This window comes from Choloepus didactylus, chromosome 9 (assembly GCF_015220235.1).
Source record: "Choloepus didactylus isolate mChoDid1 chromosome 9, mChoDid1.pri, whole genome shotgun sequence".
NCBI classification, from domain to species: domain Eukaryota; kingdom Metazoa; phylum Chordata; class Mammalia; order Pilosa; family Megalonychidae; genus Choloepus; species Choloepus didactylus.
The window spans coordinates 47,437,221-47,450,255 of record NC_051315.1 but is presented as its reverse complement, the minus strand read 5'-3'; the positions used below and the strand labels follow the sequence as shown (position 1 = coordinate 47,450,255).

General features: G+C 38.2%; 1 protein-coding gene across 12 annotated transcripts in view; it reads left to right on the top strand.

Annotated features, from left to right (window-relative positions):
• The window catches only part of BAZ2B (bromodomain adjacent to zinc finger domain 2B), a 496,556-nt gene that overhangs the window by 432,884 nt on the left and 50,637 nt on the right, over positions 1 to 13,035 (top strand). The gene's annotated exons all lie outside the window — the stretch shown is intronic.

The following is a 13,035-nucleotide window of genomic DNA, read 5'->3' as shown; positions in this document are numbered from 1 at the left end:
AGGGAAAAAATATATCTGACAAACATAAACCAAAGGATAGGATGGCTGATTCAAGAAATGCCTTCACATTGAATGTAAATGGATTAAACTCCCCAATTAAAAGATGTAGATTGGCAGAATGGATCAAAAAATATGAACCATCAATATGTTGCATACAAAAGACTCATCTTAGACACAGGGACACAAAGAAATTGCAAGTGAAAGGATGGAAAAAATATTTCATGCAACCTACAGCCAAAAGAAAGCAGGAATAGCAATATTAATCTCAGATAAAACAGACTTTAAATGCAAGGATGTTAGGAGAGACAAAGAAGGGCACTACATACTAATAAAAGGGGCAATTCAACAAGAAGAAATAACAATCATAAATGTTTTTGCACCCAATCATGGTGCCACAAAATACACGAGACAAACACTGGCAAAACTAAAGGATGCAATGGATGTTTCCACAATAATTGTGGGAGACTTCAACATATCACTCTCTCCTATAGAAAGGTCAACCAGACAGAAGACCAATAAGGAAATTGAAAACCTAAACAATCTGATAAATGAATTTGATTTAACAGACATATACAGCACATTACATCCCAAATCACCAGGATACACATTCTTCTCTAGTGATCACAGATCTTTCTCCAGAATAGACCACATGCTGGGGCATAAAACAAGCCTCAATAAATTTTAAAAATTGGAATTATTCAAAGCACATTCTCCGACCACAATGGAATACATTTAGAAGTCAATAACCATCCGAGACTTAGAAAATTCACAAACACCTGGAGGATAAACAACACACTCCTAAAATGAATGATTTATAATGTAGAACGTAGGGGAACTAGCGATACAGAGCAGTTAATGAAGGGGGAGCAATAACCCAATAAGAACAGATAAGTTATTGTGGGTAAATTTGACGTTCTGGGAATGCCTAGGAATGACTTTGGTTTGTTAATTTCTGATGGGTGTTGTAGGAACAAGTTCACAGAAATGTTGCTATATTAGGTTATTTTCTTGGGGTAGAGTAGGAACATGTTGGAAGTAAAGTGGGTATTTTAGGTCAGTTGTCTTTTTCTTACTCCCTTGTTATGATTTGTTTGAAATGTTTCTTTATTGTGTATCTTTAAAAAAAATTTTTTTTTGTATACTTAATTTTAAAAAAAAGTTAATTAAGCATTAATGACAATCAAGATGGCAGCATAGAGAGGAGTGGAAGCTAAGTAGTCCCCCTGGAACAACTAGAAAAAACCAGAAACAACTAGTAAATAATCCAGAATAACTGCAGGGGGACAAACATGACCATCCACTCATCATACACCAACCTGAATTTGGAGGAATGCCTGAGATCACAGCATAAAATCTGTAAGTAAGAACTGCGGATCCAAATTGGGAGACTCCTCCCCCACAGCCCGAGCTACAAAGCCTGGTGGTGCCAGAGAGAAGCTTTCTCCCAGCAAGCAAATATAGCTCAGCTGAGCTCCAACTGGGGTTTTAATTAGCGAGTGTAAACTGCTCACTACAAGGTACAAATCCCCAACAAGTAGACAGAGGCTTTGGGTGACGACTGACCTTGGAGAGCCGGAGGGTCTCCTCGGACTAGCTCTGTTCCTTTTTTGACTCAGTGGAGAAAGCCTCAGCCATTTTCAGTTCCCAGTTCTGTAACCCAGACAAGGGTATAGCACAGCCAGAGAGAGACAACTGAAATGCTAATGAGATCCCCCTAGCACATCTCTCTTCTCTAAGAGGAAAGGGGTGGGGCCCAGCTCTACTACCTGCCTTTCATTCAGAACTTACACCAGTCAAGAATTATAGGCTAACAGGCGCCACCTGCTGGGCAGAAAAGCACAGTGACCAGGAGCATCAGAGGGTGTACCAATTTTCTAAGACACACCCTTAGGGAAACTGGATACCGAATATTTCTTCCTTCTGGGACCTTAGCCCATTCTGGTCTGGGGAGGCCTGATTGGGGTAACCAAGGAAACCATGCCTAGACAAGAGAAAACTATTACCTACACCAAGAAAAATGAGGTTATGGCCCAGTCAGGGGAACAAATTTGCACTTCAACTGTGATGCAGAAATTGAAACAACTAATAATAACTGAATTCAAAAAGTTTAGGGAAGATGTGGCAAAAGAGATGAACCATATAATGAAAACACAGGGCGTACATAAGGTAGAAATTGAAAGTTCAAAAAACCAACTGGCGGAATCTATGGAAATGAAAAGGACAACACAAGACATGAAAGACACACTGGAAACATACAACAGCAGATCTCAAGAGGCATAAGGAAACACTCCGGAACTGGAAAACAAGGCACCTGAAAGCCTACACACAAAAGAACAAATAGAGAAAAGAATGGAAAAATATGAGCATCGTCTCCGGGAACTTAAAGACAAAACGAAAAGCAAGAATTTATGTGTCACTGGTGTCCCAGAAGGAGAAGAGAAGGGAAAAGGGGCAGAAGCAATAATAGAGGAAATAATCAATGAAAATTTCCCATCTCTTATGAAAGACATAAAATTACGGAATCAAGAAGCACAGTGTACCCCAAACAGAATAGATCTGAATAGGCCTACACCAAGACACTTAATAATCAGATTATCAGACATCAAAGATAAAGAGAGAATCCTGAAAGCAGCAAGAGAGAAACGATCTGTCACATACAAAGGAAGCTTGGTAAGACTGTGTGGATTTCTCAATAGAAACCATGAAGGCAAGAAGGAAGTGGGGTGATATATTTAAGATACTGAAAGAGAAAAACCACCAACCAAGAATCCTTTATCTGGCAAAACTATCCTTCAGATATGAGGGAAAGCTTAAAATATTTTCTGACAGACAATGACCAAGTTTGTGAACAAGAAATCTATTCTACAGGTAACACTAAAGGAAGCACTGCAGACAGAAAGGAAAAGACAGGAGTGAGAGGTTTGGAAAACAATTTTAGAAGATAGTAGCACAGCAATGTAAGTACACTGAACAAAGATGACTGTGAATGTGGTTGAAAGAGGAAGGTTAGGACCTTGTGGGACACCAGAACAAAAGACGAACGATGAAGACTGGGACTGTGTAACTCAGGGAAACCTAGGATGCTCAACGATTGTAATAAAAGGTACAAATATGTTTTTACATGAGGTAGAACAAATGAATATCAACAATGCAAGGTGTTAAAAATAGGATGGGATTGGGGGGAAAATACAATCAATGAAAACTAGAGGCTAGAGTTAACAGAAACATTGTATTATGCTTCCTTTAATGTGACAAAAGCAATATACCAAAGCTAAATGCATGTAAGAGGGGGACATAAGGGAGGGGTATGGCACTCCTGGCATTGGTGATGTTGTCTGACTCTTTATTCTACTTTAGGTTAATGCTATCTTTCCTTTTGTCACCTTCTAGCTATCAAGTTTTTTTTGTTTGTTTTTCTCTCTTTCTCTTGCCTTTTTCTTTTGCCTCTCTGCCTTTTTTGACTCTTCCTCCGTCTTTATGAAAGAAATGTCCTTATATAGAGAGTGGTGCTGGTGCTCAATACATAAATACATGACTATATGGGGAACCAACAATTATTTACTTAGGACGGAATGTATAGTGTTTGAACAAAACCATCTTAAAAGAAATGGGTTGATGAAGAAACCTTGAGGGCACTATATTGAGTGAAATAAGACAGACACATAAAGGCAAATATTGCAGGGTCTCACTGATATGAACTAATTATAATATGTAAACTCATAGACATGAAATATAAGTTACCAGGATGTAGAATTTGGCTAAAGAATGGGGAGCGGTTGCTTATTATGAGCAGAATGTTCAACTAGGGTGAACGTAAATATTTGGAAATGGACAGGGGTGATGGTAGCATGTAATGAGAATAACTAACAGTGCTAAAAGGTGTGTGAAGGTCGTGGAAAGGGTAAGCTCAGAGTCACGCATGTAACCAGAAGGAAAGTTGGAGGTTAAAAGATGGGAATGTATAAAACAGTGAATCTTGTGGTGAACAATGTCTGTGATTAACTATACAAATATTAGAAATCTCTCTCATGAGCTAGAACAAATGTATGTCGCTATAACTAGAGATTAATAATAGAGAGGCATATAGAGAAAAAATGTATACCTATTGCAAACTATATAGTACAGTTAGTAGTATTTTAACATTCTTTCATCAACAGTAACAAAAGTACTATACCAAAACTATGAATCAATAATGGAGGGAGGGGGGCATGGTTAGGGGTATGGGAGGATGTGAGTTTCCTTTTTCTTTGTCTTTGTTTCTTTTCTGGAGTAGTGAAAATGTTCTAAAAATTGGAAAAAAAAATTGTGTTGATGGATGCACAGCTGTATGGTGGTGCCAGTGGGCAATTGATTGTACTCTTTGGATCTTTGGATAGTTGTATGGTATCTGAACAATCTCAATTAAAAAAAAAAAGAAAAAAAAGAGTTAATGACAGTCAGTGCAATATTTGATACTGGAGTGGATCTAAGAATGGAGGAGAAAAGCTCAAAGGGGGCACAAGGAAAAATTGGAACATAGAATTTAAGCTTTATATCAGTGTTAAACTGCATTAACTTAACTGCAGTTAAGTTAATGACATAAGTGAATATACTTGTTCATAGGAAATGTACATGAAGTGTTATGAGTTCAAGGAGTATGATATAGGCAACCTGCTCTCAAATGTTCAGAAGATGATAAATGGGTAGATAGATAATTGATAGAAAGATAATAGATATGGTTGAAAGAAAGAGCAGGGGGAGGGAGGGAGGAAGGAAGGAGTGAAGGAAGGAAGGGAGGGATGGAGGAAGGAAGGAAGGAAAAAAGGAAAAAGAAAGGTACTGCAAAGGTAGCAAAATGTATAACTGGTAGATACAGATATTTGGGGGTGGGGGGTGTTGGAGTTCTCCGTATGGGGTCTGTATTGTATTTGCAACTGTCCTGTATGTTTGAAATTATTTCAAAATAAAAATTAAAAAAAAGAATAGAAATATTGTATTGTTTGTAGTCCTTGTGAGAAATATATCTTAAATATTTTAAACTTCCTAAATATACTGTGAATATTCTTAATAAATGTATTGAGCTCCACTTTTGGATACAAGTTTTGTATATAACTAAAAAATGTAAGAAACCAATTGTTTGTCCACAAAATAAAACATAAAAAGAAAAGAACTGACCAGAGAAGAAATAGAAGACCTCAACCAACCCATCACAAGCAAAGAGATCCAATCAGTCATCAAAAATCTTCCCACAAATAAATGCCCAGGGCCAGATGGCTTCACAGGGGAATTCTACCAAACTTTCCAGAAAGAACTGACACCAATCTTACTCAAACTCTTTCAAAACATTGAAAAAAATGGAACACTACCTAACTCATTTTATGAAGCTAACATCAATCTAATACCAAAACCAGGCAAAGATGCTACAAAAAAGGAAAACTACCGGCCAATCTCCCTAATGAATATAGATGCAAAAATCCTCAACAAAATACTTGCAAATCGAATCCAAAGACACATTAAAAAAATCATACACCATGACCAAGTGGGGTTCATTCCAGGCATGCAAGGATGGTTCAACATCAGAAAAACAATCAATGTATTACAACACATTAAAAACTCGAAAGGGAAAAATCAATTGATCATCTCAATAGATGCTGAAAAAGCATTTGACAAAATCCAACATCCCTTTTTGATAAAAACACTTCAAAAGGTAGGAATTGAAGGAAACTTCCTCAACATGATAAAGAGCATATATGAAAAACCCACAGCCAGCATAGTACTCAATGGTGAGAGACTGAAAGCCTTCCCTCTAAGATCAGGAACAAGACAAGGATGCCCGCTGTCACCACTGTTATTCAACATTGTGCTGGAAGTGCTAGCCAGGGCAATCCGGCAAGACAAAGAAATAAAAGGCATCCAAATTGGAAAAGAAGAAGTAAAACTGTCATTGTTTGCAGATGATATGATCTTATATCTAGAAAACCCTGAGAAATCAACGATACACCTACTAGAGCTAATAAACAAATTTAGCAAAGTAGCGGGATACAAGATTAATGCACATAAGTCAGTAATGTTTCTATATGCTAGAAATGAACAAACTGAAGAGACACTCAAGAAAAAGATACCATTTTCAATAGCAACTAAAAAAATCAAGTACCTAGGAATCAACTTAACCAAAGATGTAAAAGACCTATACAAAGAAAACTACATAACTCTACTAAAAGAAATAGAAGGGGACCTTAAAAGATGGAAAAATATTCCATGTTCATGGATAGGAAGGCTAAATGTCATTAAGATGTCAATTCTACCCAAACTCATCTACAGATTCAATGCAATCCCAATCAAAATTCCAACAACCTATTTTGCAGACTTGGAAAAGCTAGTTATCAAATTTATTTGGAAAGGGAAGATGCCTCGAATTGCTAAAGACACTCTAAAAAAGAAAAACGAAGTGGGAGGACTTACACTCCCTGACTTTGAAGCTTATTATAAAGCCACAGTTGCCAAGACAGCATGGTACTGGCACAAAGATAGACATATAGATCAATGGAATCGAATTGAGAATTCAGAGATAGACCCTCAGATCTATGGCCGACTGATCTTTGATAAGGCCCCCAAAGTCACCGAACTGAGCCATAATGGTCTTTTCAACAAATGGGGCTGGGAGAGTTGGATATCCATATCCAAAAGAATGAAAGAGGACCCCTACCTCACCCCCTACACAAAAATTAACTCAAAATGGACCAAAGATCTCAATATAAAAGAAAGTACCATAAAACTCCTAGAAGATAATGTAGGAAAACATCTTCAAGACCTTGTATTAGGAGGCCACTTCCTAGACTTTACACCCAAAGCACAAGCAACAAAAGAGAAAATAGATAAATGGGAACTCCTCAAGCTTAGAAGTTTCTGCACCTCAAAGGAATTTCTCAAAAAGGTAAAGAGGCAGCCAACTCAATGGGAAAAAATTTTTGGAAACCATGTATCTGACAAAAGACTGATATCTTGCATATACAAAGAAATCCTACAACTCAATGACAATAGTACAGACAGCCCAATTATAAAATGGGCAAAAGATATGAAAAGACAGTTCTCTGAAGAGGAAATACAAATGACCAAGAAACACATGAAAAAATGTTCAGCTTCACTAGCTATTAGAGAGATGCAAATTAAGACCACAATGAGATACCATCTAACACCGGTTAGAATGGCTGCCATTAAACAAACAGGAAACTACAAATGCTGGAGGGGATGTGGAGAAATTGGAACTCTTATTCATTGTTGGTGGGACTGTATAATGGTTCAGCCACTCTGGAAGTCAGTCTGGCAGTTCCTTAGAAAACTAGATATAGAGCTACCATTCGATCCAGCGATTGCACTCCTCGGTATATACCCGGAAGATCGGAAAGCAGTGACACGAACAGATATCTGCACGCCAATGTTCATAGCAGCATTATTCACAATTGCCAAGAGATGGAAACAACCCAAATGTCCTTCAACAGATGAGTGGATAAATAAAATGTGGTATATACACACGATGGAATACTACGCGGCAGTAAGAAGGAACGATCTGGTGAAACATATGACAACATGGATGAACCTTGAAGACATAATGCTGAGCGAAATAAGCCGGGCACAAAAAGAGAAATATTATATGCTACCACTAATGTGAACTTTGAAAAATGTAAAACAAATGGTTTATAATGTAGAATGTAGGGGAACTAGCAGTAGAGAGCAATTAAGGAAGGGGGAACAATAATCCAGGAAGAACAGATAAGCTATTTAACGTTCTGGGGATGCCCAGAAATGACTATGGTCTGTTAATTTCTGATGGTTGTAGTAGGAACAAGTTCACTGAAATGTTGCTATATTATGTAACTTTCTTGGGGTAAAGTAGGAACATATTGGAAGTTAAGCAGTTATCTTAGGTTAGTTGTCTTTTTCTTACTCCCTTGCTATGGTCTCTTTGAAATGCTCTTTTATTGTATGTTTGTTTTCTTTTTAACTTTTTTTTTCATACAGGTGATTTGAAAAAAGAAGGGAAAGTTAAAAAAAAAAAAAGAAAAAAGACAAACAAGGGGAAAAAAAAAAAAAAAAAAGATGTAGTGCCCCCTTGAGGAGCCTGTGGAGAATGCAGGGGTATTCGCCTACCCCACCTCCATGGTTGCTAACATGACCACAGACATAGGGGACTGGTGGTTTGATGGGCTGAGCCCTCTACCATAAGTTTTACCCTTGGGAAGACGGTTGCTGCAAAGGAGAGGCTAGGCCTCCCTGTATTTGTGCCTAAGAGTCTCCTCCTGAATGCCTCTTTGTTGCTCAGATGCGGCCCTCTCTCTCTGGCTAAGCCAACTTGAAAGGTGAAATCACTGCCCTCCCCCCTACGTGGGATCAGACACCCAGGGAAATGAATCTCCCTGGCAACGTGGAATATGACTCCCAGGGAGGAATGTAGACCTGGCACCGTGGGACGGAGAACATCTTCTTGACCAAAAGGGGGATGTGAAAGGAAATGAAATAAGCTTCAGTGGCAGAGAGATTCCAAAAGGAGCCAAGAGGTCACTCTGGTGGGCACTCTTATGCACACTTTAGACAACCCTTTTTAGGTTCTAAAGAATTGGGGTAGCTGGTGGTGGATACCTGAAACTATCAAACTACAACCCAGAACCCATGAATCTCGAAGACAGTTGTATAAAAATGTAGCTTATGAGGGGTGACAATGGGATTGGGAAAGCCATAAGGACCAAACACCACTTTGTCTAGTTTATGGATGGATGTGTAGAAAAGTAGGGGAAAGAAACAAACAGACAAAGGTACCCAGTGTTCTTTTTTACTTCAATTGCTCTTTTTCACTCTAATTATTATTCTTGTTATTTTTGTGTGTGTGCTAATGAAGGTGTCAGGGATTGATTTAGGTGATGAATGTACAACTATGTAATGGTACTGTAAACAATCGAAAGTACAATTTGTTTTGTATGACTGCGTGGTATGTGAATATATCTCAATAAAATGATGATAAAAAAAAAAAAAAAAAAAAAAAAAAAAAAAAAAAAAAAAAAAAAAAAAAAAAAAGAAAAGAAATTGATGCAATCTTGTGGGGGCAGACATATTAGTGTTGATGAGGTTGGAATCCTTTCATTGAGTGTTTCCATGGAGATGTGACCCACCCAACTGTGGGTAATACCTTTGATTAGATTATTTCCATGGAGGTGTGGCCCCGCCCATTCAGTGTGGGTCTTGATTAGTTTCCTGGAGCCCTATAAAAGCTCAGACAGAAGGAGCTCAGAGAAGCTGCTGCCAAGAGAGACATTTTGGATACAGCCATTGAAAGCAGTCTTTTGCTGACAATTTGCTCCGGAGAATCTAAGAGAGGACAAAACACCCCAAGAGCAACATTTTGAAGACTGCACAGGACCTAAGAGAGGAGCTGGAACACAACTCAGAATCAGAAGACGCCAGCCACGTGCCTTCCCAGCTAACAGGTTTTCCAGATGCCATTGGCCTTCCTTCGGTGAAGGTATACTTGTGTTGATGCCCTCATTTGGACGTTTTCATGGCCTTCAGACTGTAACTCTGTAACCAAATAAACCCCCTTTATAAAAGACAAAAAAAAAAAAAAAAAAAAAAGAAAAGAAAAACATTGAATAACCTGTTAAAATGTTAAGAAAACTTAATTATTCAGCAAATTAATAAATATTTAAAAATTTTTATCTTCTGAGGCACACCACAGATGTCTATATGATAACTGTAATGGTTGGGTATAAGGGCAATATTTAGTAAAAGAGGAAGGTTGGACTGATACAGACTTGAGAGTCAGGGAGAAAGATAAAATCGTTAAAATCTTTTCCTTGATATGTCTGGCAATTTGTACTGCTTGGTATTGAATAGATCCATGAAGAAAACATAGGTGAATAATTTCTTCTTATGCCCTCTAGAAGCTCACAGTTAGTTGGGAAAGATCAACTTTAAACAAATAATAGTCACACTGTGCAGTTCGTGCTAATGTGTTGTGTGGAAATTCAGCAAAGAGAAATATTAAAATGCCTTAAGTAGTTGGGGGAGGAGTAAAAAAATAGACCTTATTTCTTTATAAAGGAGGAGGATCTGAGCATTCCAGGCAGAGGAGATGATAACTACAAAGGTACAAGTTATCACTGAGAAGAAACTGCTGTGGTAGGATGGAAGGATGACAAGAAGAGGGAGAGAGCAGATTTTAACCTCGTGTACAGGTCTCTCCCCTTGCCTACCCTTGGCCATTCCTTCCCACAGCTAGCTTACAAGTGATAATTGAGATAAAAACTGATGCACGAAGAAGATGCCTAAGAGCTTTGCCATTGTCTTTTCCCTTCAAACTCAGGTTATGCTTAAATTCTTCAAGGCAGCTGTACCTGAACACTGCATCGCCTGAGGTTAAGCCCCCTTTTTCTTGATAAACGTAACATTTTATGGCTACCACAGTGATAGCTCTTATCATTCTGTATGATAATGACTAACCTATATGATCTTCTTCTGCAAGTTACCATAAGCTCCTTGAAGTAAGGAGCCGTGTCTTTCACCTTTGCTTGCCAGTGCTAGACTCAAAGGATATATTTTGGCATAGAGAAGGCACTTAGTAAATGTTTACTGAATGAATGAATGAAGAAATGACTGAGAATGACTAAATCTGAGTAGAGCAAATTTTGTTGTACATCAGACATTTTCGTGTTTCAGAGAATTGTATTCCAATCTGTAAATATGTTGATATAAAATTTGTCAGTTCATTTCTCTAAATCTAAAATAAATTTCTTTGTAAGAACAGTGTTAACATAGTAAAGTCTTCAGCTGTGCTAGGCTAAAGAAAGTGATTGATACAATCAAGGGCAGAGCTAGATGAATGAAGAACTCTAAAAATTACTTTGAGGTGAAGCACAGGAAAAGACCTAGAAAAGGAAAAAGCAGAAAGGAACATTAGAGAAAATAAAAGAACCAGATTTGTTAAGGGGTGGTTGAGAATTTAGAGAGACTTGGGGCTGAAGATAGTGGTGTAATTAGCAGCTAAATGCAATTTTTCCAAGTTATTTTTTTCTTTATATCCTTATCATACCATTGAATAGTGGCTACAAGAAAGAGATGGCTAGCATGGGGACAAGAACATCAAAATAAGATTTTCTGCCTTTTTCTTTTCCCTTCTCATTCCCCTTCAACTGTAGGCTACCACTCACTGAAAAATAAAAATGGAAGAAATGGAAGAGTATTTTAGGAAAGTAAGCTTTCATCCCCTCCTTATTTCTTATGTTTTGATACCTCTTACCTTACTAGTGTTTATGGAGATCACTACCAGTGGGTGAGAGAGATACTAAGGAGTTCTGATACAGTGTTTTTCCGCCCATATTTGTTTTCTTTTCTCCTCCTCTTGCCCAGCACCAAGACAAGGTAGGAAGTCAGTTAGCTCTTTACCTCACCACTATTACCACTTTCCCATTCCATTGTGCCTTCCCCAGGTCACCAGAACCACACCTAAGGACTTAAGGAAAGAAGAAAAAAATAAGAAGAAACTTGACCCCCACTGACTGCTACTAGTATAAAAAGGGAGAGAAGTAGTCCTGGTATGATAGGTTTTTCTAGGTTTTCCTCCTACCTCATGCCAGAAATGAATGGCCATATAACACAAGATATAATAATAAACATAGATTCATTCAACCAATTGTTGAATTCATCTTACAAGTTTAAAGTGCCATGGAGAAAATAGAATAATATCATGGTTCCTGTTGTGCCAGTTTGAATATACTGTGTCCCCCAAACGCCATTATCTTTGATGTAATCTTGTGTGGGCAGATGTTATCAGTGTTGATTAGATTGTAATTCCTTGAGTGTTTCTTTGGAGATGCGCCCCACCCAGCTGTGGGTGATGATTCTGACTGGATAATTTCCATGGAGGTGTTGCTCCACCCATTCAGGGTGAGTCTAAGTTGAGTCACTGAAGCCATATAAATGAGTTGACAGGCAGGGGGAACTCAGTGCAGCTGAGAGTGAACTTTTGAAGAGCAGCTACAGCCAAGAAGGACACTTTGAAGAAGGCACAGGAGCTGCAGATGAGACACATTTTGAAGACGGCCGTTGGAAGCAGACTCTTGCTCTGGAGAAGCTGAGATAGGACAAATACCCCAAGTGCAACTAAGAGTGACATTTTTGAGGAACTGCAGCCTAGAGAGGAACATCCTGGGAGAAAGCCATTTTGAAACCAGAACTTTGGAGCAGACGCCAGCCACGTGCCTTCCCAGCTAACAGAGGTTTTCCGGACAGCACTGGCCATCCTCCAGTGAAGGTACCCTATTGCTGATGTGTTACCTTGGACACTTTATGGCCTTAAGACTGTAACTGTGTAACGAAATAAACACCCTTTATAAAAGCCAATCCATCTCTGGTGTTTTGCATTCCAGCAGCATCAGCAAACTAGAACACCTGTCCTGAGGAATTGACTTAGGTGGAATGAGGGTAGGATCTGAGCAAAACTAACAAATACAGTACAGAAAGCAATAAACTATGTTAAAATTCTAAGTAAGGGCTGTAAGAACTAAGAAAAATCGGTAAGAAGGAGGAGGTGGTATTGTTTAATTTGTACTTGGTACATAATGACCTTCCTGATTAGAGTGTACCAGTATAGGAGGTAAGGAAACAGGAGATGTTTATCAAGAATAACAAATAATTTGACTAAATCTATTTAGAACCTTAAAAAAAAGGATAAGATTAGAAAAGAAGAGAGTCGTGAATTTAAGATAAGGAGTTGGACCTTATTTTGACACAAAAATGGAAAGATTTGTAATCAAGGAAGACATGATCAGATCTAGGCCTTAAAAAAAAACTCGTCAGCAATGTGTAGGATGTGTGAATGGCCTGATAAATCTGTTATTTTTCCTGTAGATAAGTAAGGAAGTGCATTTGAAGTATGACAGTGAAGTAATGATACTGATTTTTTTAACGGAAATTCTCTAACTTCCTTTTCTGACAGAATGCCATCTCCTGCAACTGGGAGACAGGATGGTTGTTTCCATATTGTTGCCATTACCCAAAAGTGTTTTT